This window comes from Falco peregrinus, chromosome 3 (genome assembly GCF_023634155.1).
Source record: "Falco peregrinus isolate bFalPer1 chromosome 3, bFalPer1.pri, whole genome shotgun sequence".
Classification (NCBI taxonomy): Eukaryota; Metazoa; Chordata; class Aves; order Falconiformes; family Falconidae; genus Falco; species Falco peregrinus.
Window position 1 is genome coordinate 35,218,250 of NC_073723.1, and position 19,509 is coordinate 35,237,758.

General features: G+C 35.5%; 1 long non-coding RNA gene across 2 annotated transcripts in view; it reads left to right on the forward strand.

The window, feature by feature from the left end:
- LOC114013016 (uncharacterized) overlaps nt 1–19,509 on the forward strand; it is a 94,942-nt gene that overhangs the window by 42,153 nt on the left and 33,280 nt on the right. For both annotated transcript variants that reach the window (XR_003555842.2, XR_003555841.2), the window contains exon 4: nt 2,388–2,456. This is a non-coding gene — a long non-coding RNA (uncharacterized LOC114013016). The remainder of the gene's footprint in view (nt 1–2,387; nt 2,457–19,509) is intronic.

Consider the following 19,509-nt stretch of genomic DNA (forward strand, 5'->3'; position numbering starts at 1 on the left):
ACAGCTGTCTGCCATCCACATCTCAACAATTAGACTTAGTTTTCAGTGTTTTGAACATGTTTGGACTATCATGTCACCACATATGGTGTGGCTTTTCTATTGATCCCTTGCACTGAAATGTGACTGCAGCGAGAGTTGTGACTCGGAAGACACGGGGACAAGGCTCTGACTGTGAGACTTTCTCCCCTGTCCTCGGAGCTGAGAGATTGATGACAGCTCGGTACTTGCCAGGTGATTCCTATCTACACCGCCTTGCTTCTGGCACAGCAAGACTTTGCAGGTCATACAATGAGGCACGAGGTGCCTGGTTGTTTGCTGCCTGCGTAGCTGCCTGCTACGTCCTCTGGGAAGGTCACTAGCTAGCTAACCTCTTAGCTAGCTGGCCAAGAAGTTCCAATCGGCAAGAAGTGGCCACAAGCCACCTGTCAGGCCAGGCTGAGACAGGGGAGTAATATTAGTGCACCCTGAGGGTCAAATTAAAATTGTCTTGGGCTGGTTATTACCATACCCGTAACCAACTGCAGGGGAAATAATGACAGCATTTAGACATTTTAAAAAATCACATGCTCCGGTGTATAAAATGTAGTTAGCTGAGAGCTCAAATGGTGCCTAGAGTATTGAAGTTTGCTTCTTATAAATTAGGCTTACAGTTTTAAATCAATCAGTTCTTAGTATTGCAGAGTTAACCCAGCTAAAGAGGAATGAAAGAGATCAGGCCTATTAGACAACAGAAATAAAACAGCTCCCTCCCACACAAACAATTTGTTTCTGTCTCCCAGGTTTGCATGTCAGTGGTGCTCAGAATGTCCTTGTGCAAGAAGCTGTCAGAATAAGTTTGTTGATGAAGTTTCAAAAGCCAGGGAGACTTTTCAGGATATGTGACCACTGTCAGTGCTTCCTTATTGATACACAAAGATAACCACATTTTATCTTAAACCTGCTTTTTTTTTTTTTTTTTTTTTTTTTTTTTTTTTGTCATCATTGTTCTAGTTTGCTTCACCCAACAGCCCGTGATACTAATTTTTTCAAGGAAACGAAACAAGGAAAGGTAGTAATACAAGGGACTCATTACTGTATACACTAAAAGCAATGTTTGTTTTTAACCCACACATCTTTAAAGTGTGTGTTACATAAACAAGTAATGTCTCGCAGCAGCTGAATTCAGGCCTCCCCCAGCTGCAATCACAGCATATCAGAATGTGGCACATATCCAGCTGGTGTCAGTCCAAGGTTACACTGCTGATGAGCTTCCAAAACTTCAGACAGCAGAGCCAGGGCAGAAATGGCTTTGCAACAGATCCTAAATTTAGTAAGGTGCAAGGTCATGTGAATACTGCCTGGCAGGTGCAAATACCACCACTGGTGATCCTTCAGTGAGAAAGTGCTACCGTGAAATCCATAAATACTGTCAGAACCGTCACTTCAAGTTTAATAACTCAGCAAAGTTGTTTCATGAGATCTGTGTAATTTTGCATCATTTCAGGAAACTGCAAAATCAGGCTACAGACTTGAGTAATGTTATCTGTTAAGGGATAAGGTGTCAGGTGATATGATTCAGGTTAACAGACTGCATTCAACAACATCAGAAAATGCTCAGTTCTCTGATTTTTGTTACAACAAAATTGATGAAAGGAGGCAACTTGAGCAGCAATTTAGACAATACGTATAATTAGCTCATGCACTACATTTTTATAAAAAAATATATATGTTCAGTATCTATTGTTGTTACCTATCAATATAATGTTCAATACCTATTGTTCTTATTTCTTATGAGTGGCTAGCACCATATTATTTCTGCACCATTTGTAGTGGGTAAGTTTTTATTAAAAAATTATAGTTCTTTATGTTAATAATTTTATATAGAGCTGTGAATTGGCTTCAACAAATGACCATGTGAGAAAATATGATACTCTCACCTGTTAAGTTTGTGGAGTGTAAAGGTTGAGATATTTTTAAAATTTTTTTTTAGCAGTGAGCTAAACAAATACTGACAGTGTGTTTGGGAGGAGAAGTTAATTCACGTTAAGCAGAATTAGCAACGCAAAGCTGTTCAGATCTAAGAGCAGAATTTAACCTTTGATACTAAATTTTCGAGAAACTGTGAAACAAAATGCATATATAAACCACAAGAGGTCATCATAACCCTGCTGTAAACCACCTTGCTTCAGTTTTTTTACCTCCAGTGAAAGGAAGAAACTTGGAAAGAAACATGAAAAAAGTTCTGGTGTTTTTTATTTCTTTTCAGCTAATCTAAGGTTAACAATAGAAAACCCACATAAACATTATTTACTCAGAAGTGACAAACAAAATATTTCTGTTTTACCTGTTTTTGCTATATCCACAGATTTTTCTCTGAGCTTCCTCTTTTTTTTTTCTTTTTTTAACAGTGTTGACAGCTCCTAGCCACGAGGTTAGTACAAAGAAGAACAAATGACAAAGAATCAGAAGAAGAGTGAGTAAGTGGTGTTACATCAGTGGAATGTTGACTAAATCACATTAATTCAAAGTTACTCTTTTTTTCATTAGAAGTACTTACAGATGCTATTTTTTTTCATCTTGGCATCTTATTTAGAAGTCTATTTATAAAATCTTTAACCGGGCAGATCTTTGCTTAAATTGTGGTTTTGCTTATCCAGAAACAAAATTCACTCAAATCTTGACTGTGCAATTTCTTACAAAGATTATTAGTGTTATGTGTGCCAAATTCACTGTTATCAGTACACAGTGCTGCTCCAACATGTGGATGAAACAGATTTCTTCATTTGTGTGTATATTGACACTTTTTGTAGGAGATTTTTGACCTATCACTGGCTCTATACTACCTATCCTGTTAGTGGAAAACGCACCTCCCTTACTTATAAATGAGGAGTGTTTTTAAAAACATAACCTGTACTTTCAGCTGTTTCCTCCACAAAAAAACCCCAAAAAAACCAAAAAAAACCCCAAACAACACTGGATTTTTTTTTAGATCAGCTAGCTAAAAATTATGAGCTATGCACCATTCAGATTAAAACTATTTAATTTTTTTAATGTAACTTAATAGTATTAAACTGATTTAGAGACTTTGGGAATGTTTGCAGTGGTGGTTTGGGTTTGTTTAACATATCTTTGTACTGGCACTGAAAAGCAATTACATCGTAACTCCTTAAATTCTGTAAATTCTGGAATGTTCTGCTGTAAATTTCTGATGAGTGGGGCCCATTTGTCAAAATCCTTCCAAAAAATGATCTGTTGAAATCCCTCATTTTCTGAAACAATAGTAGGACAATTCTGATTGCAATATGTAAACTGAGATTCAGCCTTTCTGAAGTGTTGAGTACCTGCAACTCTATTAATATGAGTATCAAACACAATTAGATACCACATGGATCCTAGCACTCTAAGCAGCTAGAACTATGCTAGCATGAGTAGCATAAGTGCAGCTCAACTACAGCTAAGACAATTACATTTTTCCCAGTTAATGAGCTTTGCTGAAGTGCTCCCAGCCATGAAGAAACAGCCCAAATGCAGTTGTATCTGCGTCTGCTTAAAAAATAAAATACATGAAACAAAATTATATATATATATATTCATAAAATATATGAAAAAGAATTATGGTAGACTATACCTGTATAGGCACAATCTGGCTACCATGCTTTCTAGCTGTTTGTAAAGCATGATGAAGATGCATTCCTGTGGAGATCTTATTGATAGCTAAGCCCTCTTGTGCCAGCAAAGTTGTACCTAGCTGACACACCCAGCACAAACCTGCACACCAGCCAAGTTACACTTGTCTTTGCTGAGAGTCTCCACAGCAATTATGCATCCCTACCTTTCCTATCACTTGATTAACTTTGGACTGAATTTACATAAAACATGTCTTTTACTCCTGTTTTTTGTTAGAAGTGTTATTTTGATATTGGGTTCACAAACATCACTCATGTTATAAAATATCAAAGAGCTTCCTTTTACCCCTTCCTTGTCTTCAAAAGATAATCTAGCAGCTTTGTAGGTCATCGAGCCTTTTGGTTTTTTGGTCTATGTTCAAGGAATTACATGCTAGCATAATAAGAAGGATTTTATCAAGAGACTTAAAGTGGTAAGTCTGTGGAGAGAAGCCAGGAGAAAATCATTATCAGCAGATATAAACCTGAAGAAAGGCAGATTTGCGACAATTAACAAAGCTTGGGAATGCTTTCAGAAGTGAAGCTGAAATTTTACAAAATTTACACGCTCACAAAATTGGGCTACTTTAGTGTGAATAATTTGTACTTTTGGGAGCTGACATTCACATGAACTTGGCAGCCGTCTGCTCAGGACTCAAGTTCCAGCAAATTCTAATGAGGATGGCAGTAATTCAGGTCTTGTGTTTATCTTTAAGGCCCTTAAGCCTTTCTCTACACGGTGTCAGTTCTTGTTTCTATTATCTTAATTTTAGTCTTCTTAGGAAGTTTTTATTCATGTGAGCATCATTTGTCTTCCTCATGGATCAGTTATTCACTAACTGTCACAAAATTCACAATCAACAGATAGTATCTTTAGACTCCTTCAGGTATCATGAAGGTTTTATCCTTGATATGTCCTGAGAACAAAATAAGGTTGATAAAACTTTGAGATAAAAAGTACAGACAATTCAATATGAAGTGCAAGTGGTCCACTAATTCCCCACATCTACAGTTCTCTGCTGTACCAAATCCTCCACTCTGAGGACCATAACTTCCATGGTGTCCTCATCATCATATAGATTTCTAACACAGATGCAAATTCTGACAGCTTTTTTTTGCTGGTGGACCAATTGGCCATTGATAGCTCTTTTGACCATCAACTTTACTCCAAAAAACAGCCAGAAGATATACATCACTGCAAAATGTAGCATTCTGTTGACATGACACTAAGTTGATTATAACTTACAGAAGGATCCTTTATCTCTTGCTTTATAAACGTAGCACTTCAGCACTGTGAAGCAATGAACGTGGCGGTGAATGTACTGTTGTTACCATGTGTATCATACCAGACATCTGCTGTCTTTTTATGGCAGATAACTGCAGACCTCATAGGAAGACAAAATGGAATTGTGACAATAGATATTACAGTACTTTGAAATGCTATTTTGTTGAAGAGTAGAGTTGCAAAATATTAACTTTTGAATTTAATACATTATATCTGACAAATCTCGTTTCAGACAAAGTAGTAAAAAGTATTGTCAAAATTCAAGTTTAAACACTGAACATTTGGATAATTACTTTCAATGACATAATGGCCTATGGTGTTTCTGAGCTCCTTCAGTTTTAAACATTGATATAATGAATTTACTAAGTGCAAAACGTTCTTACCGTTACTATGATTTGTTTTTTTCCTCTTGCTAGCTGCCACCACCAACTATATAAATTCTTATTCTTGAAAATGGATTCCAGAAAACAGGATAAAAACTTGAAGTGTAATATGGATTGGATCTGATTATGAGTTGAGAGAAAAGCTGCAAGTGTGAAGCCTATTAAATATTCAGATCCAGAATGAAAGAGAATAAAATTAGAAGCATTAAATTCTTACTTTCAGCTGTCTTCATGTTATGTTGTCACTTTAAACTTGGTTTCCAATCTACTGGATAGTATCATGTTCCTAACTACACTGGGTCCTTGTTAAATAATTATTAAAAGGGAAAGAGCAGTTACATACTCCAGACATCGAAGAGACACCTTCCATTATTTCTTCCCTCAGGAAATCTAGGTAGTTGCACCAGCTCTCCCAGCATTTTCTGTTATTTTACGTTTTAGAAACAATATGTACAAATATGTACAAACGGACAATGCATCGTGTAGAGATAATAATGTGCAGAAATGCATGATCAGTCTCTTCACATAGGTTAACAAGGGCTGTGACTTAAGATGTGAAATCCAAAAAGCTTTCCACTAATAGGAGTGACTAGGTAGGGTCCAAAATGAATGGTTGTGTGAGGGGTTTTTTTCATCTTTAGTATGTTATTCAATGTGGAACAAACAACACAAAAATTAATTTGAAAACCAACCAGCCCTTCTTGACCTGACTGGAAATAGAGCACCTGGGGAAGAGGAAAAACATTTTTCTGGAGGGCATGCTTTTCTGGTATTTTAGCTGTTGATTTCCCCACTGCCTAATAGGCGAAGATGATATAGACATGTATTGTTTACAATAAAAAGCACAATTTAAGTAAATTAATATGGGGAAGACACCATTAAAAGGGATGGCTGTTGTTGCAAATTGTGAGGATAACCTGAATAGGGTCTGAAAACAGACATTAGGGTACCAAAGTATGGAAAGATTATTAAAAAATTTTAAGAACAACTGAAAGAATAGGATAGAAAATGAGGTGAACAGTAGGGATTAGAGAGGTTTTTATTGCAAGAGGAAGCAAACAGGGATGGGATGGAAACTGGGATGACTTCAATCATTTGGGATGGAGAATATGTCCTACATCCTATTTACTGTAATCTTCATTACAGTTCAATTTTCCATTTATGACTTCTATCTGAAAAGGTTGTGAATAAAGTCTTAACTCTGTGATGTACTGCAAAATAAGAACTCTATTTCAGCAAGGGAATGAATAGAATTTAACTCAAGGATTAGTAGATTTTTTCATTGTTACGTGAATCACACAGATTCAAAAAATATGTTGTTCAACTTCAGACTTGGTCTGATGTGTTACAAATTTTTCACTAGATGGAGCAATAGTATCCATCTTAAAATGCTAGCCCTTCACTAAACTGCTCTACCAGGAACTTTAAATATGCAAGGACAGTCTGAGCTAAGTCAATGTATTCTAAATGGGGCATTTTAACTTCCGAATATATTTTTATTCGGTTTGAATATTTGTTTTCGATTTCTGATAAGCATTTTGCTAGCTCTTAATACCTCTTAAGAATTATTAAAATGTAGAATTATTAATTTTACTGCTATTTATCATCTTCATGAATGTTATATAAGTGATGGAAAAGTAACATAGAAAACAGTCCAGATAACAGTTTAGTACTTACACCTTTTTTTTTTCTTAATGCGTGTAATAAGAAAGAAAAAAAAATCTGCTTCATTTGTTACATAAATACTTGCCTATTTACAATTCCTCAAAATGTCAGTTGAAATAGATACAACATTTTGCAATTATTTCTTTGTCAAAATCTCTTTTCAAGGTAGATTACTTTAAAAGATAGTGATATTTAATTTAAAAAATAAATTAAGATGCCTTTCAATCACAGTCTATCTCCACAGGATTTTTAGTTCAATACATATTAGTGGTAAGTTTAGCATTTTTCAAGATATGGCTTTATGGCAAAGAGATCCTTCCCTTGATATCTGCATGAATGGTTATTCTTTATCAAAATATTAATCTTCTCTACAGGACTGTTTTCAGAAGAAAGACGACAATATTATTTTACAATAAAATGTCATTGATAGATTTTTAATTTTTATTCAGTGCTCAGTGGTATTTATTTTACATTTTAATCCATATATTTCAGTTCACAGCTTCATTTGCTCCTGTTCTTTGTCTTCAGGCCTAGAAAGTAACACCTGAACGTGTGTTAATCTGTTGATTTATGAAATTACTTATTTTTCAGTCTTGCATTTGTTCATTGTCTGATGGTTTTTGAAAGAGCAATTGGTTGCAGTAATGGCCAGAATTAATTTATAAAATTAAATCTATATATCAGATATATCAGTATATATAGCAATGTATCTGATATTGATTTCCACCAAGGAAGGAATTTAGTTTGTTAATGCACTCGTTTACTTCATTTTCTCAACATGTAGCAGAATTAAAATGGTGTTTGTTTATTTATATAAAAAGATTAGAAAAAAAACCCCTGTCAAATACAGCTTAGGACTGCTGCTGGAAATTCTGATAAAATAAATCCTAAATTTAGAAAAAAACCACATAGAAATTATATTCTATTACATTATAATAAGTTCCTTACTGTCTGTGTAAGCTTTTTTGTTGATAGATTGCTCTCTTTCTGACAGACTGGAAGTCTTCAGTAAAATGGCAGTGTTGGTTTTAAACAATTCCTGTGTATTTTTGAAATTTGGATGTAGAGTTCTTTGAGCTACTTTATTCATTCCTGGTTAAACAAAACCTTATGTCAGCACCCTGCAGCACCATGGGTGACTGAGCTGCCAGAGCACACCATTGTAAGGGCTTAAACACTAGAAGACATGCAAGTACTGTTTAGGATAAAAGTTCTTAATATCACATTTTCCTACAAACCCAAATGAGCACATAAATCACAGGAGAGGTTATTTCAGGCTAGTGGTTTAATTTTTATCTTTTGCAGTAAAAAGCCACATACTTTGGTCAAAAAATGCAAAAATATTGAATAGTAGTAGTAATGCAAGTGCAGTAAATGGTCTGCCACTGCCTGATTTACTGAAAAAATAGATGCTAAACCTTTTTTAACGGCATGACCTGATTATGCGTATGTAGAGGGATGCATGGGACAGGTGGGAGAGACAGTACAAAAAATTTTACCCCGTTACTTGGACAGTTAAGATTTGTTTTAGCATTAAAATTACAAACTTGGATTTCTGTGGCTCCAGTGTCAGAAATATTGAATGAAATGTCCAGAAGTTTTGCGTCTCTGATCCTCTTAATCCCAGACTCAGTGCATCAGAAAACAAGGTATAATGAGTTATCAGACTTATGGCCAGGATGAATGTCAGCACACAGATCCAATGTTTGTCTGACTTCAAGTAGAGAAAGAAACTGTGAAACTTAATAGATAGTTGTCTCCTTCTAAAAACCATTTTCTTAAGTGAGTAGCGTAGCTGATGTCACAACAGTAATTTGTAGTAAATATGTGTGAAAATCTTAAAATAGTTTGAGAGTAAAGGATCTGGTCCACAATACAGATAACCAGCACATTCTTGCCTGCATATATAAAAGCAGATTCCCCAAATTCAGGCTTTAAACTTTATAAAATAAAATGTGATGATTTTATGCTAACAGTCATAGAAGACTTTTTTATGCTAAAAGTCATAGAAGGTAAAAAACTTGTTTAAAAATAATACCATGAAATGCCTGGTTAATTCACTAATCTCCATGTACTCTATATATTATCTTGAGCAAATGATACAGTTCTTTACCTTTGATAATATGAACAAAAGTAAAATACAGTGAAGGTGTAAGCTGGTACTGTACATAGAGTCTTTTCACTCCGATTGGTCCATGTGTGAACAAATGATTAGATACGGAAAGAACTCCAATTACAGAGGAGATAATTTACTGGAAAAAAGTTAGGTTGGCCCTCTCACAGTAAAAATTGCTTTAGCTTATACTTGTCTACATCTCCTGCTACTGCAATTTCAGATAGGTCTGCCAATTTCCAAGGAGTCACATAGAGTGCATAAATACAAAATATCACCAAAAAGTGCTGCTGAACAGCAGCTGGTTATTATCTTGAATTTAAAATTACATTCATAGAAAGTATTATTTTTTTCAGCCTAGCTTGTTAAGTGATATATTAGTTAGGTACATTAATTTTGCCACTAGATTTTTGATTTAAGGAATTTAATTTGAATGTGACCCAGAGAATTTCCAAGTGATATTCACAAGATGATACTTCTCAATTACTTTAAAATATTCCTGACTATAAAAAAAGACACCATGCCAGAAATTAACCTTGAATAACTTTAAAATTACTGTAATTTTTTGATTTATTTTTGAAAAATTTTCATGTTTTCCTTCCTCTTACTTCCCTTCTTCTGCAAAACAAATAAATCTTAAGTAGATGTTGCTTCAGTACTTTTCTGCTCAGTTCATGTTCTTTGGCAGGCTTCTGTTCACTGATTTTCTTCTAATTCATGATGCCTGCATTAGTTAATAATTAGTTAACATTAATGCCTGCAAGGATTCTGCAGAGCTGTCTTTCTGTTCCTGCAATGGTTACATCACATCTGAGGAAGTTTATAATTGTGTTTATATTTAAGCATGCTTAAGTAAGAAGGGAGTTCATCCCACGTTGTCTGGCTTGTGTAGTGTCTGCTCATAGGTGCTGAAGACATCAGTCCTATTCATTTGTAAGGGAGTCTCTAAGGGCAGAGCAATGCAGACTGGCCTCCCTGACAGTTCCTTGACTTCTTAATTCAGATTCAGTTTGAAATTCCTAATGTTAGCTGTAACTCAGAAGGCAAATTGACAGAATATCCTTAACTATAAAAATATTTCTTTATGCTTAGACTAAAATTCTGTGTAGATTTTGCTGCAGGGCTGAGATTTTAGGTCAGATTCACCTGCTGGCATACTCTTTAAAATCTGTTTTTCTTTTACAAGTTTTTATGAATGACAACTGCCAAGGAATGTACAATTAAAATTGTACAGACAAGCATGGTATTAATTAGAATAAACCCACACCTTTTCATAAAGCAAGTTTTAGCATAACTGTATGTTTTGAACGTGTTACTTCATAATTTCATAAATTTGCTTTGCAGTTAAAAAAAAATACTTACATTAAAGATACAAATAAACATTTAAGTAATCTCTCTGAAGTCAGTGAGATTGTTCACTTTATGTTAGCAGTCAATTATTTTAACCTGATTATTTACATATTAAAATAACTAATTTGAATGTTATGAGTTGAATATATATTTTTATTTATTAAACAATTAAAAAATGAGCTACTGAATGTAAAGGTGAGGAGTTAAAATTGCAAACTGAAAAGGGCTTGTAGGAATATTGGGAGGAGAAACACATTCCTTTCTAACCTGTTCTTTAGAAGAACAAACCATAGACTATATGACTATTTCAGAATGATTTCAGATGCCCTAACAAAAAGAAGAGAATCAAAACTTTGGGGAGGATAAGCTGGATAATCCATTAGATACTTCACAACCCTAACGTATATATAAACCAAATTTTCCAAAATGGTTACTCATTTTTCCATTTCACAAACCTAGTTTATCTGTAGGTATTGAGAACTATAAATACTAAATGTCTTTGAAAATCTGACCCATGGAGGATGATTCCTAGGCTAAAGGAGGCTGCAATGCAACTGACTTCCAAACGACATTGGTGAGACTGATGTCTGATTTCCACTTGTCTCTGGAAAATGTGCTTCCCAGCGTCTGGGATGGAGTGACCTCAAATTAGTGGCCTTTTCTGGAAAATTTTGTATATGAATTTATGGCTACATCTGTCTCACCAATCAAATCCAAATACAAGCTGCTGAATAAAACAGAAAAACTATATTCAATTGGCAACATTTTATATCACTTAAGTTACTGCTAGTAGTATTGCCAGAAGTGCCACCCAAGGATAAACATAAAAAAATGAGATAAGAAGAAATGTTAATTGTCATATGAAAGCTGTGTGTTTGAGAATTAGCTGAATCATCTCCTGAAAAGAGAATTCCTGTTATAATAGTGCCACACTCATTGTACAGAGGTCAAGTATGCTTTCCATGAACTCACATCTGTATACAAACACACACACACACACACACACACACGCAACATACATAAAGTACTTCTGTAGAAGGAATCTATACAAGTCCTGCAGGAGTAGCTCAGAGGAAAGAATGGTTAATTTCTAGAGCTCTCATTCTGTTCTTATTCTTCCAGCTCTTGGGGATGATGTCCCAATTTCCCCCCTTTCTGTTAAGAGGTAGAAAAATATTGCCTTCAGTTAGCAAAAATACTGGCAGGTTTCTTATGCAAAATCTGTAATTGTTATTATAAAAACAGTTCTGGTCGGGTTTTTTTTTAAGATGTTAGCTTTTTATGGGAGAGTTAACTTTTCAAAGAGGATAAACAGCTTAGTTGCGTAGAATAAAAAATCATCTAAGCTTAGATATATCTAACCTTGGCTGTCATCAGCAAATCAACGTATCTCCTTGTCTGCCTTTTAGCATCCTGATTTTCAAGTCAACATTTGTTTTGAGCAGAGTATGGCTTATTGATGGCACATTCATAGGTTGTGAGTGGACTTATGTATAAGCTTTTTCAGTAGATAAAATTGGGTCAAAATGGACTTTGTATGAAATTAAATGTGTTCAGACCCTAAAATGAGGCTGGTTCTGTGCTGTGCTCTGATTGATGCAGATACATCTGAAAAATGAGTTCTCTTTTAAGCTTTTTTGGCATGTAGGAGTGCTTTTAGTTTCCAGTTTGTCTAATTAATGCTGGGTTTCCACAGATTTTTTTTTTTTTTAAGTAACACAAAATAAAGCACTCCTATATTTTAGAATTACAGCTTTTAAAGAATGGCCTAAATATTTAAGTAGGGCTTAATCTATATAGGGAAAGAGAACAAGTTTAGTTGGTATCTCATCTTTAAGATTTAATCAAATGCTTTAGTGAATGTAACTGAAACTTTGGCCAAGCACTTCCTTTCCTTGCCTGGTCTTCCCTCATCTGTCTTTCTGTATGTTTGACTTTTATGTTGATCAGTCTCTCAGGCCAAAATTATATTTAGTTACTAGAGCAGAGACCTGACACTTCAGTTTCATTGTGTATACTTCATCCAGTTGTACCACATGTAAAATATGCTAAATTAACAGAAAACACTCCAGCTTCAGCAGTGTCAGAAAAATATCTGAAATAGATGCATGGTGCAAAATGGACTCATTTATAATATTTCACCTTTTCTTTAAATCTATAGAATGTTCACAAGGTGCTCAAAAATTGTAAGACACAGTATCAGATAGATCTGTGCCATTATAATATCCTTTGTACATGCCATTCCTTCCTCTGAAAATGCAAAGAATCACCTTTGACTAAAATATTAGAGATCTATAAAAAAAAACCATTTGAAATCGAATGAGTATTTTTGGTTTAGTCAAGCCCTACTTGGTAGTGTACTTCCATTTTACCCCAGAAAATACAAGAGCACATACCTGCACCCTCACATAATTGCTTTCTGTAATAGTACAGCAGAGCTGGAAGGAACCTTGAAAGATCATATGGACCTCTCTCTGTCTGTGGTAGGATCAACTACTTGTGACTTCTGACAGATATTTGTCTGCTTTGTTCCTAAAAACTTCATAAGCTGTTTGCTGCCATGTTCCACCGTCCATAGTGGAACTGCCCATAGAAACCGTGTCTTAATAACCAATATGAATTTTCCGTGCTGCAATATGAATTTTTTGCTTGTTTATCTTACCTGATGTAAACATGTAGAATAAATATTACCATTATTGTTATCTAATTATTTCTATATTATTACAATCAATGTTTTTTAGACTTCTGATCATCCTTTTTGCTCTTTGGATTCTCTCCAATTGCTTCATATTTCTCTTGAAGTGCAGCAGAACTTAAGTAAATGTTTTGCCTGTGTCTGAGCTAAGATGGTATTTAAGGTATGATTACAGAATCATAGAATCATAAAATCATAGAATCATTTACGTTGGAAATGACCTTTAAGATCATTGAGTCCAACCATTAACCTAACACTGCCAAATCCACCACTAAACCATGTCCCTAAGTGCTGCATCTATGTGCCTTCTAGACACCTCCAGGGATAGTTACTACACTACTTTACCAAGTACCCTGTTCTAAGGCTTGACAACTCTTTCAGTGAAGAAATTTTTCCTAATATCCAATCTAAACCTCCTCTGGTGCAACTTGAGGGCATTTACTCTTGTCCTGTCACTTGTTACTTGGGAGAAGAGACCATCATCCACTTCACTACAACCTCTTTTCAAGTAATTGTAAAGGGTGATAAGGTCTCCTCTGAGCCTTCTTTTCTCCAGGCTAAACAACTCCAGTTCCCTCAGCTGCCTCCTCCTAAGACTTGTTTTCTAGACCTTTCACCAGCTTCATTGTCCTTCTTTGGACACTTTCCAGCACCTCAATGTCTTTCTTGCAGAGAGGGGCCCAAAACTGAACACACACTATATCTGCCGTAAGCCATGATGCTATTGGCCACCTTGGCCACCTGGGCACACTGCTGGTTCATATTCAGCCGGCTGCTAACCAACACCCCCCCAGGTTCTTTTCCTGGGGAAGTGTGGCTTCCCAGCCACTCTTCCCCAAACCTGTAGCGTTGCATGGGGTTGTCGTGACCCAAGTGCAGGATCCAGCACTTCTCCTTGTTGAACCTTATACAATTGGCCTCGGCCCATTGATCCAGCCCATCCAGATCCCTCTGCAGAGCCTTCTGGCCTTCCAGCAGAGCAACACTCCACCACAACTTGGTATCATCTGGAAACTTACTGAGGGTGCGCTTGAGCCCCTTGACCAGACTGTTGATATTCAATAGAACCGGCCCCAATACTGAGCCCTGGGGAACAGCACTTGTGACCAGCCACCAGCTGGATTTAACTCCATTCACCACAACTCTTTGGACTCATGAAGTTCTGGATTTTATAAATGGTAACCTTCTGACAAGACTATTTTTAGGATGTTATTATATACTCTTGTTGTCTCAAGACATGTATTGTCTCAAGTCTTAGGAGAATATTCAGGCTCCTAAAACTGACCTTTGGCCAACTACAATATTCACTAAATTAATGTTATCTCTGCTTCTCCATTCTAAAACTGTGCTATAGTTCATGTAGATGTAAATGAGCTAGCTTAGATACCAAATACCACAGTATAGCACAAACAGCATGGGCTTCAGCTGCAATAAACAATGTCATCAAAGCCAATTAGCTTTTAGTACTTGATCTTTGTTTGTACTCCTTGTATTGTGTTGTGGTTGTGCTCTTAATGTCAGGTTCCAATGCATAGTAAACTAAGAAGATATCCAACTCAGCAGGACAGAACTTCACAACTGACTGCAAAATTTTTACATGATTTGGAAATCAGGGATTTAAAAAAAAAAACTATTCAATTTTAATCAGAGTTGAGAAGCATGTGGAAATCTCTACAAACATTTTTGTGACTCTGAATTTGGTATGATGATTTTTTGCAGCAAACAGTGATTACTTCACCATTTAAATTAAATTATGACTATTTAAAGTTAATTTCAATGGGAATATCAAATTTCTTTTCTACCTTCTAATTGTAGATTGTTCTTTGGGGTATCTATTCTCTGTCATTTAGACAAGCAGTTTCAGTTTTCTCTATGAGTGAAATGAGTTATATTTTGGGCTCCTTTCAGTCTGAAATAAAAGAAGAAAATAACTGTGATTAGAATTGATAATGGTTTAATGTATAAAATCTAAATTAACCCAAAATCTGTATATATCTTGCTTCATATTACAAGTTACAAAAAACAGTCTGACATTATTCCCTGTGGACAGGGAGCATAGTCAGGTCCTGGCACTGCTGGAGGACTAGTCAGACCATAGATCTCATTTGATTGCCCTGTTCCTAGGGAGATAAAAATAATTCTCTGAAATGTCATCTTTCTATTTCCAAAAGTTGAATAGATGTTATTTAAGATTAATTTAAATGTTTTTCAGATTAGTTTATTTCCTTAACTATCTCCAGATAATTATGCTCTTAATCATTGTCTGCACACTGAATCATATATTACAACATAAGTTCATTAAAAATATATAGTTTTACTGCTTTAATTTATTGTAGCTACCAAGCATGTTGATTCAAGACATAACTGTTTAGGTGTAACACTTTTGATGCAATGTAAAACTTCTCTAGTGAAGCACCTTTTTCCATAATCTTTTTATGGAAATCCTGTGGCTTGTTGTGACTTGCCTTCAGAACTGTCTTTCCAGGTTAACTTGGCACATAAACTTGGCTTTGTCAACTCAAGGAGGAGAAAACAGTATTATTTCTTTTTGTCAACAGAGATGGGGAAATATTAGGGTATTTTGCCTGTAAATCTATACAGAGATGGACTTTACCACAGCACTAAGTGCTGAAAACGATGATAATATACTTCACATTTAAATGACAACTTGTGTTTTCAAAACTAGTAAATGAACTTTAATTATTTATTTCTTACAGTGCCACAGTAAAGTAACTATCAGCAATCTTTTTTTGCAATGAGAGAAAATACTTCATAGAAAGCTAAAGAGCTTGATAAGGTCACATGGGAACAATTACTATGTTTGCTGTATATAGAAGGCTTCCCACCTGTAACCAATTCCCTATTTTACCGCCATCATCTTTTAGTATCATAGTTTCCTTGGTCCCATGAGGCTATGAGTGACTTGGGACATCTTTTTAACAACTTTGCCACATCGTATCTCATGCAGTGACATTATGATGCAAAAAAAGGGCATATAATGATATCTGATGTAAGAATATTTCTAAATAGCCTATAAACCACTTTACAAGATAAGTTTGTGGGACACTGTGCAGCACCTTTAATGGAACCATGATGAGGGGGAATGGATTTAAAAGAAATGTTGAAGTGATTTATACCTAATGCGTCTTCATGAGAATTAAGTTTTTATGAAATTAAGTAAAAGGCTTGTGGGATGATAAAGCACCATGACTAATAACAGAAATTTTGAAATTTTTACATCAAACACATTCTATAGGTATATGGTAGATTATATACATATTGTTTCCTTCATCTTTGAAAGAGAGTATAGGAGACATGCATTTTAGAGGGAAATGCTGACTTAGTGTTGCTTTGATGTTTCTTACTTTCAGATGCTAATCTTAACTTTGACCTTCCCATCACTTAATATATTTTGCTTACATATGTTTTGTTCACATTCCTACAGGCTTTTTATGGTACTCAGTTATTTTACAAAAAATGCTAGCTTCCCACACTGCCCTCCCCTACAATTTAGGTTAAGATAGGATTGTGTTTTGTGTTAAATACTCCATTAGGTGATTATATTTTTCAAAATCCCAGAAGATAAATGTGTGTCCACCACCAGTCAGATAAGGGGTTATGAATAACTATGGATCCAAAATACAAAGGGGAAGTGACTGGTTAGAAAACAAGACTTACCTTAGACTCTGCGCATGTAAATATTTAGCAAATCAAAATGTCACATAGCGGTGTGGAAGTTTTCAAGTAAACAACCTGACTCAATATTAAAGATTTTAACTGAATTCTATTTCAAATGGTCTCTATTGTTCAGTCAGCTGCTTTACAGCAAAATTACCAATTTCTAGTCCTAATTATGCCCAAGTACTGACAAGACTGCTGCCTGTGAGATAAAAGTGTCTTGTTATTAGAAGATCTATCCACTGTGAATGATTTAATTTTCTGCTCCTGAAATCATCTTAAATTATGTTGTTCATAAGAAAGTGACTGCAGACAGAAGGTTATTATTTGGGCAAGCCTCTGTGAATGAAAATTCAATAGCCAGACTCTCATTTGTCTGCCTAAAGATGCTGTTACATTTTAGGTTCACTTCATTTTGGAAAGTTTGATGGTAACAAAGGAAGACAGTCTTCACTGGAGCTTGTCTGGTGTAGGGAGGTCCAACAGCCATCTCCCTCTTCTAGCCGAACAGAAAAGGATGTTAAATCCTGCTGAACAATGGCAATATTGGGGTTCCTTGCAAGGACACTTTAAACAGGGTCTTCAAAGGGTTTCAGTGGAAGTGCCTTATGCCTGACCAGTGTTCAACTGCTTTTCCAGCTGCTGGGAGGAACTCCACTAACATATATCTGATTCTGGTTCCTATGTGCTCCTTTTGTATAGTGTCACAGAAACCTTTAGGAAAGGCTTAGCCTGTGGTTGGTTCTGCAGTGGCAAGTACAGACCTTGGCTTTGTGGAAAACAACATCTCAGGAAGCAGAGAAGGTGCTTTCAAAAAGAGTTTGCTAGATTGTGTGTGGAGAAGCAGTAGCAAATGTTTCTCTGCTGTAGAAAAATGTGACCCTGCAAAGGGAGGGTATTGGAAAAACACAGTTAAGACTGGAGCTGTGCAGGCACCAGTTCTGCAAGTCACAGAGGAGCATATTATAGGAAACATTACTTTTATGTGCATTTTGTTATATAAAACAACCATGCAAAGTTTTGAGCTGCTGTTACAGCTAGAAATTAATAGCTGGAGACTAGTTATTCCCAGATCCACTGTGTGGGTACATGGTCTATGTGTGATGGGATACCAATTTTCTACTAAAAGAAAAAAAAAAAAGATAACAAGTTCTCCTCAACTACTTGTCACAGAACGCTTTCAAATGTGATTTATTGGACACCACTAAGAAATGAGGAAATTATGACCTGCTTTTCATGTCTTATATTAAAAAAAAGATAATTTGGAAAGTTTGGATGAAATTAATACTCAAGATACATTATGTGGCAGCATATATTTAGACAGAAGTAATACATGTGGAATAGCAATAACCTTTGGCTGTCTTTAACGCACTCAACCAGTTAAACATATTAGAAAGGTTTATAACTAACAATTCAACTTCTGTGCATCTTCAAAGAGCTGACTTCTTTCTTCTGGTCTTCTAGATTGCTGCAAATGGGCAGATTGCTGCCTGAACCAGAACAGTAGGAAATTAGTGCTAGCAGTGTATATGGTGCTGCTGAAAACAGGGGAAGGTGGTGTAATCATTGACAATCTGCCATCAGACTGACTTTAAAAACTATGGGTGGTACTGAAGTATTTCTTGACAAACAGTAGTTTAGAATATTCTGCCCAAGAACAATGCTTTCCCTGCATAATGTTGTTAGCAGATTTATGTTGTCTGGTGTTAGGATGTTGCTGTTCCTTTTGTGTATTGAAAGAGTGCATGGCTAAGTATTGGCTCAATATTTGAGACAGTCAATGTACACCTACTTAACAGCAATGTTATATTGCCTATGTCTTCTTTTAAGAGGCATTTTGAATCTTTGAGGCTTCTTCATTAATTTATTTATATCTATTAAACATTACTGAGACATCATAATTCAGTTTTTATTGAACAGAAGCTTACAAACCAATCATATGTAGTTTAAAATAGCAAACAAGAATATTCATTCTTAGCGTGGCATCAGTTTAGGAAGTTTCATCAAATTTCCTTCATTCATCTATGTTGGCACTCCAAAGCAAATCCTGAGTGGGAATGTACGTGCTGTTCATCACACAGTGATGCAGATGCAGTATCTAGGTCTCTGAAACACATGACTCCAGCAAACACTGTACGGGTCAGTTGCCATTTAATTTCTGTTTCACTAATAATCATAAAGAATGCCATAGGGGCTTTTAACAGGCAGTAACAAAACAGCGGCTTTTGAAATACCACTCTCGAATCTGAATGAAAATGTCTGATAATTGAATTTAGCTATCTCAAATCTTGGCTTGGGTTTCCTGTGTTTTCCTAGTGACATTCCTCCATGCTTGCAGTAACATGGCAATTTCTATAGAGTGTGTTTGTGTTGCGGGCAGGCAGCTCCCTGATGACGCTTCCCTTTTGTCCCTGCAGTACAAAGAGGGATATATTACTCTACCGAATACAAAGGACTAATTCTACTAAATCAGCTTGTGGGCTCATTAGTGGATGTAACTGTTTGCAAAATTTAATTAATGAAGATTCACAATCATCTTTGCTAAATGTTATTATTAGTTTTCTGTATTATAAGCCTTTTTACATAATCTAACTGCCTCAGATGCATGCATTAATAGAATATATGGTTTTCATTGTGATTGCTTTATTATGAAGATCGTGGTGTTGGTAAATCTTTAGAGTTACTTTTCAAAATCA